Source organism: Meriones unguiculatus, chromosome 10 (genome assembly GCF_030254825.1).
Source record: "Meriones unguiculatus strain TT.TT164.6M chromosome 10, Bangor_MerUng_6.1, whole genome shotgun sequence".
Lineage (NCBI taxonomy): Eukaryota > Metazoa > Chordata > Mammalia > Rodentia > Muridae > Meriones > Meriones unguiculatus.
The window spans coordinates 18,783,424-18,804,971 of NC_083358.1; the positions used below are offsets into that span (position 1 = coordinate 18,783,424).

The 21,548-nt window shown below is 36.9% G+C and overlaps 1 long non-coding RNA gene across 1 annotated transcript in view; it reads left to right on the forward strand.

Annotated features, from left to right (window-relative positions):
• LOC132656815 (uncharacterized) overlaps positions 1-21,548 on the forward strand; it is a 116,887-nt gene that overhangs the window by 89,488 nt on the left and 5,851 nt on the right. Inside the window, exon 2 of the long non-coding RNA XR_009594558.1 lies at positions 19,605-19,910. This is a non-coding gene — a long non-coding RNA (uncharacterized LOC132656815). The remainder of the gene's footprint in view (positions 1-19,604; positions 19,911-21,548) is intronic.

Below are 21,548 nucleotides of genomic sequence, written 5' to 3' on the forward strand. Positions count from 1 at the left end.
AATTTTTTAAGCATTTAAAAAATTATCATGTTTTCTGGCTTCTTATATTTCTTGTGTTTATATGTTGGATTTTCTTGCCACTGTCAGGCCAGATACCTCTGCAGTTCTATATTATGGTCTTCTTGGAGAATAGTCTTAAGATTTTTAACCACTGTAGTTATAGTTTTATTTAGTAAAATGAATTAGTCTTTTCCATTATGACATTTAGTTTTATATTCTTCCTAGAAGGAACATTCTACCCATGGAATAATAATATTAACAACAACAACAACAATATAATCTCAGCTGGGCATGGATAGTGCAAGCTTATGTTCCCGAAATCAAAAGGCTGAGGCAGCAAGATAGAGAATTTACACAACTATTTCCAGCTCCTACTATGCTCCATCGTGAGAGTCTTTCTTGATTTAAAAGTAAGCAAGCAAACATAACCCTTTCAGGGTTTCATCTAGTAGTTGGCTGTTTTTATTTTCCAAGATAAAATAGTTCTTTTTTAATTTGAATTTGCAGTTGCTTATTATAAGACAAGACTACAATAGTTTGGCTTGTGTTAGTGCACATCTATAATTCCAGAACTCAGGGTTATGAGACAGGAGAATTATGAATTTGAAGAAAGCCTGGGCTACACATTGAGTTACAGGTCTGCCTAGGCAACATAGTGACACCCTTCTTAAAACACCAAAAAGAGACAAACAAAAAAGAATCCAATATTTTGGGGGAGTACACACGACTAAATCATACATATACATAATTTATTTTTAAATAGCTACTTTTACGACACTGGTTTCCAACCACCCATTTAATAAATACTTTTTCATCTGTTTTTTTTTAAATACTTTTATATTTTCTATTCACTCAACCTGCATAGTCAAGTACTCTTTCCATATTCTCTAAATACAGTCTTCAGTTTTAATATTTTATTAGGGCCAGTCTCTGCTCCTTAGGCTACTTTGAAGGAATTATTTTGGTTATTAGTTACTGTTTCATATAACCAACAAAGATACGTTCCTTGATTCTCAAGTTCACCTAGGAAATGCCCCATCTGCCTCCTATATCCTTTATCTGCTCTTTTGTTGTTCATAATAAGTACATGTTCTACTTCCCTTCTTTTCATATAACAATTTTAATTTTTTGAAATATGAACTGTCTATCTATGTATCTATGTATCTATGTATGTATTATGTATGTATGTATATATGTATCTATCTATCTATCTATCTATCTATCTATCTATCTATCTAGCTATCTATATGCTGGTTATTCAAGACAGAATTTTTCTGTATGGCTGTCCTGAAACTCACTCTGTAGACCAGGCTGGCCTCGACTCAGAGAACTTCCTGCTTCTACTTCCTGAGTGTTAGAATTAACAGCACCACTACCACCCAGCAACTAACTATATTTTCATTAAAATAAAATAATGGAGAAAAAACATCACTGTTTCTTCCTTAAGCCTTTTGTGCTTTGTTGAGTTTTAGATACTTAAATATTTGCCCCCTTTGAAATCATTTTTCCCCCCTGGCTTGCACTACTGCTGCACAGCACCCTTCTGTTTTCCTAAGAGAAAGATATTCAGCAGCATTCTGTATCCAAATCTGTGACTGACACAAAGTTTTATATGTGTAAAATATGATTTCACATACATTTATGCTTAGAAATATGCATATATATTTTTTAAAATTAAATCCTAAGATCAATTACTGTTACTTTCCCACTTCTAAGTAACTACAAACTACCTATTGTATGGTCTATAGGAAATGCATACTAGATAAACAAATGAATGAATGAACACAGATTCTAAATTTCTACTAACAGAAAAAAAAATGTACCATTAAATTCTATAGTGATCAAACTACATCTGGACCCCAGTGTCTATTCTGGGCACCACAATTTGGAATTTAAGTGAATCCAGTTCAGATTGCAGGCAGAGATGCTAGAGGAACTTTCTATATTTAGCCATCAGAAGACAGGAGTAATAAGACACAATGGTTTTCAAATAGCAAGCACACATACTGGCAGTGGTGGGGGAAGAAGGACATGGCACTGTCTAGTTCACAGAGTGAAGCAATACTGGTTACAAGGTTAAAGTCAACATGTTTCAAGAATCCTTTTGGAGTTAAGACTGTACCAATAATGAAACAATGGGCAGGTACCTCATGGATAGTGGCTTTCCTCTCACTGCCACTGTGAACTTTGCTTTCTCATCTGTGCAACATGGATAATCAACATGCACTTTAAAAAAACATACACTTTTCATAGATTTATGAATAGTAAGAAGAATGAATATACGAGGTGCCCCATACGCTGCCTGGTATATGCTAGATGTCCAAATGGCTTTTAAAACTAAAGCCATCCTTTTGGAGAATGTCATAATTTCTCTTTGAAACAGAGTAAATTCTTTCCAGTTTTAATTCTTTTTCTTTCTCTAAAATTGATCCCACGGTATTTCACTCTAAGCTGTTCACTCTAAAGCGCTGCTGCATTCTTCTAGGCTCTTTGCACAGTCCTTTTTTAGATCCTTCTTTTCCTGGTTATCCACCTTCCATGCAGTCACTGAGTCTCCCATTCAGCCACCTGAATCCTCTCCTGAGTATGTCCAACATGTGGCTCTTGCAGGCAAGGACAGTTTTGAATTACCCAAAATTACTTAAAACCTTATAAGATGTTTTATAATTTTTTTTGTGCTTTAATGGTGCAGTTTTCAAGTGTGAACTTTGCAAATGTTGGAATATTAAAAGGTTTAGCTTTCCTTTTGGTTTCCATCATTAGCATAATTGTGTCTGTGCATGATGATGACCTTATTGTGGCCTACAGCAGCATGCTCTTTATGTTTCTTCCTGTCTCTGTCCACTGTAATTATCCTATCAGTCAAACTTCCCAATACATGTTTCCCTTTTTCAAAGCACAGGAATTTCAATGTTGAAGTACATAAAACATTTTATACAAAGAAAAAACACTCATAATATAGCTATTTAATTTTAATTTTTTTCACTATTCTCTACCCTATACATGTCTTTATTCAGATGCTCTGAACTTTTGGGTTGTATATGTTTTCCTTGCTGTTATAAAGGGATGCCTTCTACCATACTTTCAAAGAACTAATACCAATACTTCTCAAACTATTCCACATAATAGAAACAAACGGAACATTGTCAAACTCATTCTATGAGGCCACAGAATACCTAAACCTGATACCCAAACCACGCAAAGATCCACCAAAGAGGGAGAATTTCATACCAATCTCCCTTATAAACATTAATGCAAAAATTCTCAATAAAATACTTGCAAACTGAATCCAGAATATCAAAAATATAATCCACCATAATCAAGTATGCTTCATCCCAGGAATGGTTCAACTTATGAAATTCCATCAACATAATCCAACATGTAAACAAACTGAGAAAAAAAAACCCACATGATCATCTCATTAGATGCTGAAAAGGCCTTTGACAAAATCCAACACCAGTTCATGCTTAAAGTCTTGGAGAGATAAGGGATACAAGGCGTATACTTAAATACAATAAAGGCAATATACAGCAAGCCAATGGGCAACATCAAGCTAAATGGAGAGAAACTTAAAGCATTCCTGCTAAATTCAAGGACAAGGCAAGGTTGCCCACTCTCACCATACCTCTTAAACACAGGATCTGAGGTTCTAGCTAGAGCAATAAGACAAGTAAAGGAGATCAAGGGGATAGAAATCGGAAGGGAAGAAGTCAAAGTCTTGCTCTTCACAGATGATATGATAGTATATGTAAGTGATCCCCAAGATTCTACCAGGGAACTCCATCTGCTGATAAACCTTCAGCAAAGTGTCTGGATACAAAATTAACTCAAAAAAGTTAGTAGCCCTCCTGGATGCAAGTGACAAAAGGGCTGAGAAAGAAATTAAGGAAACAACACCCTTCACAGTAGCCATAAATAATATAAAATATCTTGGTGAAACTCTAACCAAGCAAGTGCAAGACCTGTATGACAAGAACGTCAAGTCTTTGAAGGAATTGAAGAAGATGGAAAGATCTCCCATGTGCGTGGATCTGTAGGGTTAACATAGTAAAAATGGCCATCCTGCCAAAAGCCAGCTACGGATTCAATGGAATTCCCATCAAAATTCCAACACAATTCTTTACAGACCTAGAAAGAGCAACCATTAACTTCATAAGGAAAAATGAAAGACCGAGGATAGCCAAAACAATTCTGTATAAAAAAAAAAAAAAAAAAAAACTTCTGATGGTATCAAGATCCCTGATCTCAAGCCATACTACAGAGCAATAGTAATAAAAACAGCAATATATTGGCATCGATTAATACTCATTTTTATTGAGAGCAGGTACTTGTTATCTCGCATGCAGTTATGTAAGCCACACATTCTTCTTGAATGACTCACAAACACATAAGACTTATATACTGTTATTATAAGTGATATGTTATAAACCTGTCATTTTTTTCATTCATAGTATGCATTCTGGGGGCTGGAGAGATGGCTCTACAGTTGAGAACACTCACTGCTGTTGCTGAGGACCTGTAGGTTCCAGACACCTACATGGTATCATACATCTGTCTGTAATTCCAGTTCTAGAGTCTTCAACCCCTCTTCTTGTCTGAGTAGGCATCCAAATGCTTGTGGTGCACATGAACTAAATAGACAAACGCAGGTGTATAAAATAAATAAATATTTAAGGATATGGGGGTTCGCTCTCAATCAGATGACCATAAACTCCTAAAACAAAGTCTTCTTATACCTTGATCCCTTGAGTGCCTAAGACTATAGGAGTGTGTCACTGTGCCCAACATCCAAAGCATTTTTGCCTGGACATGCTGGCAAATGCCCATAAACCATCTACTCTGGGTGTGAAGGCAGGAGGATCACAGCACAGGCTACCTAGCAAGGCCCTTTCTCAAAAAGTCATAAAATATCCTTAATGTATTTAAGAGTAAAGTGGAATAAAAATTGTTTTTCTCGTGTGATTTCTTTTGTGGCACAAAAAGAAACCTTATTTTTTGAAAGCCAAATGAAGTAAAATAATCCCAACTTCCTCATTTCAACTGTACAACTCTAACCCCCAGATTTTAAACTTGTCTTTCTATGCTCATAACAGAAGCATACTCTTACCTACTTCAGAAATAAATTAACACAGAGATAACCCCTCGTTCCTGACAGCCACCCACTTTTTTGGGGTCTACTTCATTTTTCCCAGTTTTTCTATTTATTGTAACTAAAACTGTTTTCATGGGCTATTTCTACTGTTATTTTTCTCTCTTAAAAATTCTTCCTAGTTCAAATTCCTCTGGATTTCTGTGAGCTGGTTAGGTTTTGTGTGTGTGTGTACAGAATCACAAAATGGCCAGATATTTGGTTAAACATTACTCTGATTCTAAGAAAGTGCATCGGTTGAGATGAGTATTTAAATCAGTAAACTGAATAACATGGATCATGTAAGAGGTTGTAGCCAATTCACTGAAGGCCTGAGCAGAACAAAAAGTTTATGTTCCTCAGAATGAGAGAAAAGTCTCCTGCTTTTCATGGTTTTCTACAGTATCTTGAAGCTCTCAGACTTAGCTTAAGATGCCTGCTTTGCAGAACTTAGACTCACACCATACTCCATAGTTTCATTGTGTGTGTGTGTGCACAAATGTGTGCTAACAGTCTATCTCTGGAGAACCTTGATTAATAATCTCTGCCTATTCTAACTCTTAACATCATTTTTCTAGCTCATTTTATTACATCTCAATAAATCCTATAAAAATACCTACCTCCTTCTATTAGAAACTGTATATATATATATATATATATATATATATATATATATATATATATTTAATTGTTGTTACCAGTATATTAAGTAATGATAATATATAAAAATAGACCATGAATTTGAAAGAGAGCAAGCAGGACTATTTGGGAGGGTTTGGAAGAAGAAAAGGTAAGGAGAAAATGATGTAATTATCATTTCAAAAATAAAATAAGTTATTTTAAAATTGGTATTTATCTATACTGCCTCTATTTGCTCGGCACATATTTCTCTGCACCTGGGATATTCAGCATTAGAATAAGACATCTATTTGTTTTTTTCTAAAGAAATAAAAAACGGGATTGATAATGCAAAATATAACATGGACTTTCTTTTACATTATATGTGTTCATATGCATATATTTACATATGTATATATAATAGACATACATATTAACCAAAGAGTTGCTCCTGCCTAAAACCCGATATATATTTTAACGTTTTTGTTTGTTTTTAGACAAATCATACTTTGTATTCAAATTAATTTTTATTTAAAAGTATTCATCTTCCTTATTTTTGTTTGCTTAGTTGGGGCACCAAATACACTTATAGACAGGATTATCTATGTGATTTCAATGCTCTATTGACATAATGTTTTAAGGTTTGGATGAACTGCATACTTTATCTTTTTCAAACTCCACTGTATTGCTTTGCTAAAAGTGAGTAGCACCCCCAGCACGCCATCTGGTGAGGGGTCTCTCTGTGGGCCAACCTAGAAGGAAGTGGAGGAATTTTCATTTATTCCATAGTTGTGGTTACAGAGCTGCCATCACAATCTGTTTCTAATGCAGCAATGTAAGTGGGACTTCAGAGCTCAGCGGCCTCATGTGATTTGATCTGAAGGTCTGGAATATTTAAGGCCATATCTCATCAACAGGGAAAGGGAAGGCTGTTTTCTTTTCTAACTTTCCTATGACTTGGAAGAAAGAAATAATAATCCAGGAAATTGAAGTCTATGAGCTGGAAAATATGAATTTGATCTTTTAAAAAAGCATTCATTAAAAAAAAAGATAATAGGTAGTTCCTTAATGATAGGCTACAGCATGTCACAGAAGTTGAAGATAAGAAAATTAGATGGGATCTGAAGGTGTCGTTGTGTGCACAAATCTCTGCTGATATAAAATGTTCAAATTGGTTTTCTTTTGTCTTTTTTTGTTGTTGCTGTTAATAATGTTTTGTCCAAGCCTTGATCCAGTCCAATGACTTAGAGAATGGAACTTCCCCCAGCTCTCTGGGGACTCCGTTCCAGAGACTAATAGATTTCACTGTCAGAAAACATTTCCCGGATTCAGTCTTAAATTTCCGTTACTTAATTTCATCCCAGTACTTAATGATAAAGCCTCTTACCCTACCTTTAAAGTGACCTGACTTCCATGATGTTTATATCTTTCAAACATTTGTGAAATGCTGTAACTAGACATAATAGAAAATGAACAAACAATATGCTTTACTTTAATCTTCTGCTGTAAGTTAAAGTCTGAAGCTTGTCATACATTTATTTTCCAGTTTGAACATTATACAATTTGCTTAATTGAATCATGTGTGTGCCACAGACTGGTATTCTCATTGTGATCTCAGCAATGCAAGTAAAATCACTTTTAGCTTCTAGCAATGTGGTGTGGATCCTTTGGATGGAGGTACTAGAACCTCATTGACTGATTTTACTGAGGACTGAGTTACGAGACCATAAATAATTTGCTGCCACTATCATCTTAAACAGAGTCTCTTGGTAGTAGTACTTTCCAAGCACTGCATATGCTGCCAACTGAATGACTGTGTTTCTGATTATTTTCCCCAGATGTATTAGCTACATTTTTCCAGGTTGAATCACATTTCATTTCCTGCCCATATTTCTAACCACTTTAGGTTTTTTTATGTGCCCTCTCTGGTTTTGTCAACACCATCCAATTTACCATCATCTGTAAATTTAATTAACATGATGTGTATCCTCTTTTATAAATCATTAATGCAGTCTCTCTACAATTTGGTTTTTTAAAATCTAACATTGCTTAATGGTAGTCCTCCTATTTTCTTAAGGATATATGGATTCTGTCACATACTGTTTTTTTTTTTTTTTTAATTTGTAAATAGTAGGCCGAGAAAGATAAAGTTCAGAGTTGCTATTTCCTTTTTTAATATTAGTGCAAAATGATCTTTATTGTTGTACAAGATGAGGTTTGACTTACAGTCTCTTGTCCTTCAATAATAGCTACATTTTTTTATCAGTGATCTTAGACCCCAACATGATAAAAATTCTCAAAGAATCCTCATTACAAATTTCATTGTGCAGTGAGTTATTTTAATTCTGTATTGCAATTTACAATGATATTACTCTGTCATATTAAACAAGTGAAATGTTTTCATTTCAGCTATTTGAAATTGGTAAGTTGAACCAAGATGGTTCATACGAATTGAACAAGAAGTATTTTGTTGTCTCACGTTTACAACTGCTATTTCATTCTAATTAGTTGGTTATTTTAAAATCTTATGCTGTTTTAAAGACTAATTTTAAACTTTAGTTTGGGGTCAGGCATAGTGATACACACCTTCAATCCCAAATTCAGGAGATAGAAGCAGGTGGATTTCCATGAGTTCAAGGCAGGCCTGGTCTACATCATCTACATCAGGCCTTCCGGATCAGCAAAGGCTGCAAAGCGAGACCCAGTCTCTTTTTTTTTTATTTATTTTTTAATTTTTGAGCCAGTGATGGCTTAATGGGCAAAGGCACTTACCATAAGGTATGTTGACCTGTTTCCTGGAACTCACAGAGTAAAGGAGAGAATCGATGGACCTCTGCATGTATACTGTGGAATGTGCCCACACACATACATAAAACATAGATACACTAAATATAAAAAGAACAGATAAAATGTATTATATAAGGATAAATCTCTTCTTTCCTACAGGGGCAATGTTGGTTTGAATTTTATTAAATAATTTGCTTTATAATTTATCCATGTAATACTATAGCTAAGAAGGGTTCTTTTCAAAAATTGAGTATCTTAGATTTTTTTGATTATTACTTTCCATTTCATAAGAGTTCATTCTTTTTTTTCCCCTTACTGTTTCTCTTTTCTTGCTTGAAAATCTTACCATGTGTTTCTAATGATCTTGGAAGGAAGCATGAATTCATTTATTCAGAAGCTCCTCACCTAAATCCCCAGTGGTAGCTTGACAGACCATCTTTCCTTCCCTTAAGCCTTAACATGCATTTTTTGGAGCAGAAACTTGGTCTGCCTTTCTCGCATTTGTAGGTAAATACAGATTTAAAATGCTTATTAATGGTCTAATTATGGAAAATATATCTGATTGCATTAAGTCAAGAAGAAGATCCCTTAGCCTAGTTTTTCAGCCAGTTCTCACATTTCATTTTATTTGTTAAAAGGCTAGATAATTCATGGGCATGTACATGAAATCTACATTTATTTCCTCAAAAACTTAAATATCCTCCTTCTAAGATTATCAAATCTATCCTTGCATAGATTTTTTTGTTGTTGTTGTAATTTGAATTCCATTTCTCATCTCAATAGCCAAGTAGAAAGTTAACATTTTTCCACTTTTAAGTCAAAGCTTATCTTGGTTTTCAGCCTTAAATATGGTTATTATACAATAAAAGGCTGACAAAGTTAGGACTCATTTGTAGTTTACCAATTATCTCATCACTGCTTTAAAAGGACATATGTCAGCTATTTAGAGAAAGATAGTCATCTCCACATGGATTGTAGTAGAAAACCCAGAAACAATCAAAGTGACTAATAATTAGGGAGCTAGATAAATACAATCTTGTCGAGTTGTACATAAAAGCAGTATAAACTTCACTGAAATTGGCATTTGCCAATTTAGTTTCTCAGTGAGAGTCTCCCGGACTTCTAATACCTGAGATTTAAAAGTCAAGAAACTTGTGGATGCCAATAATACTTTAATGGCAAACAATTATAAAGCTACATCATCCTACCCCAAAATTAGTATTTCTGGGGTGTGGTTCACTCTCAGAGCATCTCACTAGATGAATCTGACTCCAGACTTTGAACTTACATCTTTGCTTAGCTTCTTTCCTGTCTTTTCTGCTTCCCTGTCTTTTTTTTTTTTTTTTTTTTTTTTTTTTGGCACATTCCTTCAATAAATCATTGCATAAGAATCCTTATTTTGTTTTTTTCTCGTATCTTTTAAAAATTATTATTATTAATTACAATTTGTATCCTATCTATAGCCCCCTCCTTTATCTCCTCCTGGTCCCACCCTCCCTCCTTCTTGTCCCTCTAGCTTCTGCCCCTAGACCACTGATAGGAGAGGTCCTCCTCCCCTACTATCTGACCCTAGCCTATCAGGTCTCATTAGGACTTTCTAGATACCCTTTCTCTGTGGCCTAGTAAGGCCACCTAAACAGGGGGGAGTGATCAAAAAGCAGGCAACCAAGTTCATGCCAGAGACTTCCCCTACTCCCCTATAACAAGCACATTTGCTCAACTATGTATATAGCAGCTTTATTCATAATAGTCAGAATCTGGAAACAACCGAGATGTCCCTCAACTGAAGAATAGTTAGAGAAATTATGGTACATTTACACAATGGAATACTACTCAGCAAATAAAAACAAGGAAATCATGAAATTTGCAGGCAAATGGTGGGAACTAGAAAAGATCATCCTGAGTGAGGTATCCCAGAAGCAGAAAGACACACATGGTATATACTCACTTATAAGTGGATATCAGCCATATAATCTAGGATAAGCATACTAAAATCTATAGTTCTAATAAAGCTAAACAACAAGGAGGACCCCACAGAAGATGCTTAATCCTCATTCAGAAGGGTAAACAGGATAGACATTGGAAGTGGGAGAAGACAGAGAACAGGACAGGAGCCTACCACAAAGAGCCTCTGAAAGACTTTACACCGTGGAGTATTGAAGCAAATGCTGAAACTCAATAGCCAAACTTTAGGCAGTGTGCAGGGAATCTTATGGAAGAGGGGGGAGATAGAAAGACCTGGGGAGGGCTGGAGCTCCACAAGGAAACCAACAGAGTAAAAATATCTGGGCCCAGAGGGACCTGCAGAGACTGATGCACCAATCAAGGACCATGCATGGAGAGGACCAAAACCCCCTGCTCAGATGTAGCTCATGGGTAGCTCAGTCTCCATGGGGGTCTCCCAGTAAGAATCCCCAGTTTGAACTGATCCTAAAGGACCCAACTTGAGAGTAACAGCAGTAGACTGAGATTCTAGAATAGATGCTTGTTGCTTGTCAGTGAGGATCCTAACAGTGGACTCTGGTTGAGAGGAAAACTAATGCAGAATAATTTTTATGAATTTCAGTTGGGAACTAGAATGGAACACACATTGAAACAAAATTCATTGGCATGTGCAATAGCTGCAGACATGAGAAGAATGAAGAAAAACAATACACACAAATATTATGGAACTAGATAGCTGTTATGAGAATTAGTGAAAGCATGGAGAGAGGAATGATGGGATCAGGATAACCGATTACCAAAACAGTGTATGAGGGGATAAGAGATGACTCAGCAGTGAAGAGCACCAGTAGCTCTAGTAGAGGGTTCAGGTTTGGTTCCCAGCACCCACATGGCAGCTCACAACCATCTGTATCTCCAGTTCCAGGTGATCAAACCCAATTTGACCTCTGAGGACTTCTGAATACACACACACACACACACACACACACACACACAAATGTGCATTAAATGTATTTTAATGTAAAACTTAAAGACTTCTATCTCTTAATCATTTTCATAAAAAAACATTTCATTTAATATGTCTTAGTCACCACATTAAGTATTTCAGATAATAGAAGGCAAACAAACCCAAGCATATTTCAAAAGTGAATACACCATGGCCAGAGCCCCATGCATGGCTTAGCTCTCCTGTTTCTAAATAAAGAAATCAAAATAGATAGGTTAGCAGTTAGAGGACCTCTCACATTGGTTCCCTGACCAATGAAACCAAAGTTATCACACATAGCAAAGTTCTGTAAAATACCCTATCCCCTGACAAGCTAGGAAAAATTTTACAAAGTATTGTATCTCTAGGGGAAATACACAAAGCTTAGTCTTTTTATTTTATTTTATTTTATTTTAATCACAGGTCATTCACTTGTATCCCAGCTGTAGCCCCCTCCCTCTTTCCCTTCCAATCCCACCCTCCCTCATCTCCTCCCCGCCCTCTTCCAAGTCCACTGATAAGGGAGGTTCTCCTCCCCTCACATCTGACCCTAGCCTATCAGGTATCTTCAGGACTAGCTGTAATGTCCGTATCTGTGGCCTAGCAAGGCTGCTCCTCCCTCGGGGGGAGTGGGGAGATCAATGAGCCAGTCACTGAGTTCATGTCAGAAGTAATCCTTGTCCCCCATATTAGGGAACCCACTTGAATACTGAGCTACCATGGGCTACATCAGAGCAGGGATTTTAGGTTATATCCATGCATGGTCCTTTGTTGGAGAAACAATCTCATAGAAGACCCTTGTGCCCTGATATATTTGGTCCTTGTGGAGCTCCTGTCCCCTCTAGGTCAGACTAACTCCCCCTTCTTTCATATGATTCCTTACACTCTCAAAGCTTTGTCTTATCTTTTAAAAAATAAATAACACAGAGTACATAGGGTTAGTTTTATTTGTCAGCTTTTCTTAACAATAATGCTTTCGGTCAGTATTCGATATTTCTGATAGTGGTTTTACATGAGATTTGTATTGAAATTTGTGGACTCTTACTAAAGTATATTTCTCCCTGTCATGTAGACATGCTTCATATAATAGGTAACAGGCTTGAAGAGATGTCTCCTCAATTTCCTCCAAGCAAGGAAGAATTTATCAGACTGCCTTTGGCTTCCTTTACTCTCATTTACTCTTTCAGATTCTCCAGTAGATTATTTTTGGCCTCAAACTTCAACACTTTGCTTTGTCACCATCAGGCTTCTCACTGGTCAAGCCTCCACAACTGCATGAGACAATTCCTTAAAATAAGTCTCTTTCCCTCTATAAAAACAGCCTTCTTGGAACGCTAATGAATACAAGATGGTGGGAACATGACTTCACTTGTCAGACTCCCACACAAATGCAGTAGCTATGGCAGAAGATAGTAAATTATGATAATGTAACCAAAGCAGTGTCCCCAGAGAGCTTTGCATCAGACTTTATGACTAAAAGTAAACATGCCTTCTGATACACAACGTGTCTATTGACCTAAAAATGATCAGGTACATACAATCACAGCTAGGACCTCTGCAAATATACTGTGGTTGCTTATCTTTGGATTTTTGTGGGACTCCTAACAGTGGCAGTGATGGTCTCTGAATCTTTTGCCTACTCTTGAGACCCTTTTCCTCCTACTGGGATGCATTGTCCAGCCTTGATATGACAGTTTGTGCCTAATTTTAGTGCATCTTGTTATGGCATGTTCAGTTCATATCTCTGGGAGGCCTCTTCTTTCCTGGAAGGAAACAGAGGAACAGTGGATCTGGGGTAGAGAGGAGGCAGGGGAGAACTGTTAAGAAGTGGAGTGAGGATTTGCTGTAGGAGATAAGAATGAACGAAAAGAAAAACAAAATAAAAATTGCTTGCTTTTTAGTTTTGCTAAGGTATACCTACTTTTTGTACATTTTTATAAAGAGTCTCATGTGTCCAGTGCTGGCCTAAAACTCCTGTTGTAATTGAGGAGGAATTTGAACTTCTGATCCTCCCCAGTGCTGGGATTATAGGCCTGAACCACCACAACTGAGTTAGCCAGGACTGGAGAACCAATCTAGGGCCTTGCGCATGCTTAACAAGCACTACACCACCGAGTTACATTTCTAGCCCTAGATACTGTATTCATCCAGTACATAGCAACCAAAGAGAACCAATGCAAAGCCTGTGTTGAGGTGGAACAAGAAGCCAATATGCAGCGGGAATTGTGAAAGGTTTCTCTGCTTAGTCTGAATCAAGGAAACCTTAGGGAAGGATATCACAAAAGCACAAAACAAAACAGATGCAATCTTCTGCAACTTTTTGCTGATGAAATTATAAGCATATTAAAATAGTTTAATATGTTTTTTAGAAATGGAAACTTATTAATAACAAAACTGGAGAGATGACATCTTGTTTAAACAGGAGGTACAATATTAGTGCTGTCAATTATTAAATTTAATTTTAAGATATACCAGTTAAAACATATCTGTACTAAAATTTACTATGATATTTTCTTTTAAAAAGGAACTATCAAATACTGATGTTAGGCATCTGAGAAATGTTTACTTTGTGAGATTTTTCTTTTAAATAGGAACTACCAAATACTGATGTTAGTCATGAGCATATGGTATTAATTGATATTCAACAATTGGAAGGCATTTATAGAAGTATAGCAAATTATTTTTATGATAATTGCAGTTTAGCACTTCATTACATTGTACATTAATCAGTTCCAAATGAAAGTTAGGTAGAAGCTCTTCAATTATACAGTTAATGGATTTTAAAATATGGAATATTCTTTTGTATTTGAATCAAGGTCTAAAAACTTTCCTAGAATTAGCATGAGCTTGTGTGGCAATGGATAGTCTACTTCTTGTTTTGTCAAGCATTACAAAACAAGTTGTATTAGTCAAGTACTGTAATACTGAAATGACTCAGTACATCACGTGTAAGCATTGTTTGTTATTGAACTAACTAAAGAGCATGATCCTCATTAAGCACAATTCCAAAGCCATTCTCTCTATCATGGTGGTTGAGTGAGTTCTTCTCATTTGAAAAAGTTTGTATTTTAATACTGGACTCAAAAGTTCATGAACACAATTTTACAACTGCAAAGCCACCAAACTGGTGTGTGTAAAAAGAAATTTGGGATACCTAGGTTCAGTTTCTCTGTCTCTATTTCTCTCTCATAAACACACACACATACACACACACACACACACACACACACTCACAAACAGGAGTGATGATGTCTAAAGTCCCTAAGGACAATTGAGTTCATGGTTGACAGTTCTGGCTTAAAGCACATGATAGACACAAATATTTTCCACCAAGCATCTACTGGCAAGTCATCCCAGGAAAGTCTTCACCATTGACCTTCAAAGGTTTGTCCAGATCAGGCTCTCTCTGCACCACACACCTGAGTCATCAACACATCTTAGTGGATCCTACTTCATGTTGTGCTAGTGTTTTGCTCTGTTTTTTTTTGTTTGTTTGTTTATTTGTTTTTTAACATCCTGCCTATGGTAATTTTAGAGAAACAACTCAAGACACAAAAAATAATTTGATTTTCTTTTCTTGTTAGCCTTATTTTAAAATTGGCTATAGATATTGTTCTCAATGTTTTAATGTCCCTAATCTTTAAGATGTTGGTTTTCTTAGTAAACATACTTTCAGCTACTGCAACAAAATTACTAGCAATAAGTTATTTTTCTTGCTAGCTAAGGGAGGTTTCCAAGAATCTACTTTAGGACAGTTTTGTTTTCATTTCATTTTTGTTAAGAAATTCTATTTAATGAGATAATTTTAAAATTACTATCTTTTCTAACCATTGCTTTACTATGATGTAGAAACACTATGATGAGTACTTAGTGTTGTACATATTATCATAGCTATCATGACATTGACTGACTAACAATATTTTTCAATAAAATTCAACAAGAAGATCTACAGTCCACTGTGAAGCATGCTGTGACTGTAATTAGGTGCAGTACCACTGATTACCACTGATGCCAGTCACAGCCTTGCTCATCAAACTATGACAATTATGGTCTGTGTCACAAGACAATCAAAGGGAACTGACCTGACTGGACATTTTACATAACAGCCCACTGGCACTTTCTGTTGATGGATTATAGTCACCACTTCTAATTAAACAAAAAGGATGTTTTCATAAGAGAAATGTGCTCTATGAGGTAAGATAAAATGCCCATAAACAGAAAGTCTTGACATAGTGATGAAGATTTCAGGTTCACACAACATATGCTGGGGTACCTGTTCCAAATGGAAAGACAGTATATTATATATCATACCTCAAAACTAATCAGATTAGATGCGCACTTGAAAAATAGCTCTGAACTAGCTGATGTGAAAAACTACTGTTTTTCTGTTCAGTAGGGTACAAAGCACCAGGCTACCTGATGGCAGCCATATTACTTAGGTAATAATATAATTGGCCCAACAGCCCAAGGTTATAAAAACTAATCAATTATAATAAAACTAAATGTGGGCATCTCTCATAAACAGTCACTTAAAAGTATTTGACAAAATAAGCATGTCATATCCAACTTTACATATCATACATATATACATGACTATATGTATATATGTGCATATACTATTAAACAAAGTAGTAGTTATCAAAAGAACGCAAGGCTGGTTTGATATTTGAAAATCAATGTAATGTAATGTACCAAATTAATACTCTAAAGAAAAAAATCTACATATCATACTAATTTCAACAGAAAATTTCATAAAATAAAACATTTTCATGAAAAAAAGCTCAGAAAACTAAAAATGAAGGGAATGTACTATTGTAGTTTAAACACAAAATGTCTTCTACAAGCTTACATTTTAATTACTTGGTCACCAGCTGGTGGTACTTTCTTGAGGAGGTTGTAGAAATTTTAGGAGATAAATTTGGATAAAAATGGGACCTTGGGAGATGCTTTTGAATAGTATATCTTATGCTTCCTGCCTCCACCCCCCACACCACCCCTGTCTCTCTCATTGCTTCTTATCAACTCTGAGGAAAGAAAGTAGCCTCTGCCTTGTCCTGATGCTGCCATGTTAAGGACTTCTGATGTCTGATTGCCAAAGTCTCTCTCTGCTTTGGCAGGGTTCCAGGGTCCAGGGTAGAATACAGGACTAGATGAGGAGTTCCTGTGTTCACTCTATCTCTTGGGTGGCCGAAATGATGGCTCAGGCAACCAACCAGCAACCTGTCACAACAGGTGACTGAAAGGAAAAGCGGCAGGGGGGGAAGTCCAGGATTCCTTCTCTAGGATTGGTGACAGGCTGCTGCTAACGGAGAAAATTTTAGCTAGTCACTTTTTTTTTAAACAGCTTCTAGCCAAAACTGCAAGGGGTTGTGAAAAAGGGGCTCTTTGATCTGAGAATAGCTCCTGTACAGGAACAAGTCTCCTGTGAGGCCTCCACAGGCTAAAGCAAACTTTTCCTGCTTGTCCTAGGCTGATAGTTAGATCCTGAATCACTGTTAACTTGTTTGTAAAGTGGTAGGGGGAGAAAAGAGAGAGAAAGTAAGCAATAATAATTCACACACACATGCTCAAGGGAAAAGGGTGGATGAAGTTGAGAAATTTAACTTCAACAAGTTCCCACAAACTTATATATGAGATGATGTTGATTTTAGCTGGCATCCCATCTGCAGAAAACTGCAGCAAGCTTAGGCTGCCAGTTCCATAGCATCAGCCCATACATACACCTAGAGAGACAATCAGACATATAGACCTGTACATATTCATATACACATTCATACAATTAACACACACTCATGTAACATATGCATGAAAAACAGACAGACAGACATATTTATGTGTAAATACATATCTATATACATATTTACAACTCATGAATGATTTCCAGCCAGCTTTCATTAAGTGGGCTTCCACCAACAGGCTTCTGCCAATGTTGTGTGTCTCCTGCCACTGTTTATTGTAGCGTCTTTTTACCTCTAAGTCCCAGAAAAGGAATTACCTCATAGTCAAAAAGGCAATTAATCACAAAAACAGATTAACTCCAAAATACAACCAGTTACATGTTTTAAAAGTAAAAATTTCTTATCCATGTATCCATTATGTAAGTTCATAGTGATAAAAGTTGACAAGTCCTAAAGGTTAACAGGGTCTAAAAGTTATAAGAATATTTGTCTTTTCAATTAAGCCTGACCTTGCTACATATATTTTAGTTGTCTTTGGGACAATAATTTTATCTGTCTTTCACTCCAAGAAACAAAATAAATTTAAAATGACAGTATATAATGCAATAAGGTGACAAAGTATAAGGAATTACAACATAAGTGTATATATAATAACATAATTTGGGTTCATGGGAAGTTTAAATCAACTTGCCTATATTTATGGTATATACCAAGATTTGTGAGTGAAGGCTGAGACTACAAATCTGCCTTAAGTCTGTCTCCTAGTAAGGCATACGGAGGTCCACAAAGGTATTTATTGCAGCCATAAACATTCTAAAGTTGTTTAAGAAGTTCTAAAACATTTTAACTTTTAAAACAGTTTGAATCAAGTCAGGAATTCTATAATCAGGGATTAATTTTCTGACAGAAGTAAATATCCAGAAAGTGATGATTCACACCATACCAGATTATAGAGAGATGCAGCCATGCACAAAGAATGAGTGTCAGAGACTGGGAGTAATTCTGAGGTGCATCACAGTACAGTTCTCACAAAACACCAGATCCCTTTCCAAAAGGCCTACCTGCCTAATGAGGGCTTCTTGTATGCAGAATGGCTGACACTGCCATTAATCCCTCAGATCAAGGGCTGAGGATTAATGCATCCAAAGACTGTGGACTAAAACTATGATGTAAAATAAACAGTTCCCCTAAATCATGGAGCTAAAAAACCCAATACACACACAACAACAACAACAACAACAGAAAAACTGGTACCAGGGAATGAGATCATTGAGCTGTTATAACTGTACTATAGGAAGAATGTAGAAAAGTTTGGAGAAGTGGGCAAGAGAAATCCTCAAATACCATAAGTGGAGCCTATTGGTTAAAAGACCAGAGACTACACAGTAGGCTTTCCTTGTGAGTTTTCAGAAAGGAAAAACGAATAGATTAGAATAGATATCATCATTATAAGATCTACAAACAGCAACAAATTGTTCATATTTCTATTGTCCTGAAGACCATGGGAGTTTGAAGGTCTCAGTTGATTTAGTAGAGAGAATTCTTTAGGCATCCCAGTATTCAGGCAGGGCACAGTTATTGAAAGCTGCTATTAGTCAGATTTACTGTGTGAATAAGAGAAAAAAATGCAAAATAAAATGAGTTGACAAACCTTCAGTCCATTTCAGAAGTCTGTAAAGCTGGAGCTAAGGGAGGCATAGTATCTCAAGAGGTTAGCCCCATAAAATCAGCAAGCAGAATGCACTGAGTCAACAGTTAACAACGCCATAAGGATATTTCCTAAATTGTCCAAATATCACCCACAGCAGGCTCAAGGACATAAAAGAGCAAGCACATTTATAAGACATTCTCTTGAGAAAAGAGAACCCCCAGATCACCCACTAACTAGGCTTTCTTTTACTCTGCTCAGTTGCCTGGCACTCAGTGGCCTTGACCTAAGCATGTCTATTGTTCTAGATGATGGCAGACATTTATGTTCTCTGTATGATGCTGGACTTTCAGGCATGCAAAATATAAGGCTCACAAAGGATTTTGCCAAGATTTCAAAGGAAATCCTAAAAGCCTATGCACTATGTAGACTTGGGGTCCCTGCAGGCAGCCCCTCCAAAGAGAGCAGTGTGGGAAGCCGAACGTGTGGCTGAACTGAAATGCAGGTGCCAGGATAGTTAAGACACCAAGAATGAGAAATTACTTCTGAGGAGAGCCACAGGCCATGAGTGGAGCCAGCCCCCACAAAAGAGCCCATGTGGGCTGCCAATGACAAAGCCAGAAGGTTGGGGCTGCAACTCAGGAGCTCACAAAGATACAAGTCATGGGGGTAAGCACTCAGTGACTGCCCCTCTGGACCACTCTCACTTTCACCAGATTCTTTCTTGCTGCTCTTCTGTTTTTCCTTTCCAGTCAGAATATTTATTTCATGGCCATTTTATCTCAGAAATATGTAACTATCATTTTTATTTTTCAGGGGCTCCCAGCCAACAGTTTGCATTGAATCTCAGAAAACACTTTGGACTTAGACTTCTGAACAACACTGAAACTGACAACACTTGGGGAACTCTTGGAGACAGTCTATGTGCATTTCGCATTGTGAGGTGGCCATTAACCTTTCTGGGCTATCATTTGAAAAAGAAATGTTCCTTCAAAGTTAATGTTGGTCTCCAGCTTAGGAGGTGGCACAACTTAGGTAAAAAAAAAAAAGTAGATCACTGAACATGGACCTTTGAAGATTATACCCAGCACTGGGGCTATTCTGTTTGCTGTCCACCACGGGGTGAGTATCCTTTGTCACATGTACATAATATTCTGCTTCATCCAGGTTCATCCTGCTTCATAAAAAAATTAATGAAATCAGACCATGCAGCCAAAATAAACAATTCCTCCTGTTGAGTTGTATCAGGTTTTTTTTGTCACAGTGATGAAATGTCTAACATACTTACTTAACAAACAGGAAACCTGGAGATTGTTTATCATCAACAAATACCTAATGGCCAAAGACTGACTCCTTTTCCCATATAGGTGGTAACCGTTAACTCAGTTGGCAGAGTGCTGGCTTAGCATGAACAAAACCCTGGGTTTAATCCCCAGTTTAAGCCTGGGGATGGTTTTTATTATAAACAGATGTGGTGATACACACCTCTAATCCCCATGGAAACAGGAGTATAAAAAATTCAAGGTCATCTTCAACTATATAATGAGTTTAAGGTCAGACTGGAACATGAGATCCTCCATTCAAAAAAAAAAAGAAAGAAAGAAAGAAAGAAAAGAAGGGAAAAAAAGACAAAACAGCATTCTTACCAAATTAACACGACAAAACTAAATGATATATATAAGTTAGTACCCCCTTTGCACTGATTACGTTCAAGATACATGACAAGGAACTAATCTGACATTTAAGACAGGCATATGTCCCTAAGAAGACATGTGATTTGAGCACTGACTTACTTGGCTCTGAACACTAAAAGAACATAAAGAAATGAGCAAGAAGATTCTGGTTAAAGTTGTAAACAAACAACGTAGGCCAAATTAAAGTTTTGAGAACATCAGTCTTGAAAAACATGGATTCAAGGAAATTTGTAGACATGAATATTTATTGAGTGTTAAAAGGTAGCTTCTGGGCTAAGAGAAAGACTAGATAAAGCTTCCCTTTGTGACCCAGGCCTGGAAGAAGCAAGTGGTCATGCTGCAGAAATACTCAGCCTCCTTCTTTATTTTTTCACTTTTTAATTTTTTTTAATTTATTACAGTTTATGCACTTTGTATCCCAGCTATAGCCTCCTCCCTCATCCCCTTCCATCCCACCCTCCCTCCCTCCTTCTTCTCCTCCCATGCCCCTCCCCCAGTCCACTGATAGGGGAGGTCCTCCTCCCTGACCCTACCCTATTAGGTCTCACCAGGACTGGCTGCAGTCCTCTGTGGCCTGGTAAGGCTGCCCCCCTCAGGGGGAGGTGATCAGAGAGCCAGCCACCGAGTTCATGTCAGAGAGAACCCCTGTTCTTCTTACTAGGGTAACCACTTGGAGGCTGAGTTGCCATGGGCTACATCTGTACAGGGGTTCTAGGTTATCTCCATGAATGGTCCTTGGTTGGAGTATCAATCTCAGAAGAGACCCCTGGGCTGAGAATTTTTGGTTCTGTTGCTATGCTTGTGGAGCTCCAGTCCCCTCCAGGTCTTTCTATCTCCCCCTTCTTTCAAGTAATCCAATTAAAAAATGGGGTACAGAGTAAAACAGAGAATTCTCAATAGAGGAATACTGAACAGCAGAGAAACAAATAAATGCTCAACGTCCTTAGTCATCAGGGAAATGCAAATAAAAATGACCCTGAAATTTCACCTTACCCTGAAATTTCACCTTACATCCATCAGAATGGCTAAGATCAAAACTTCAAGTGACAATATATGCTGGAGAGGA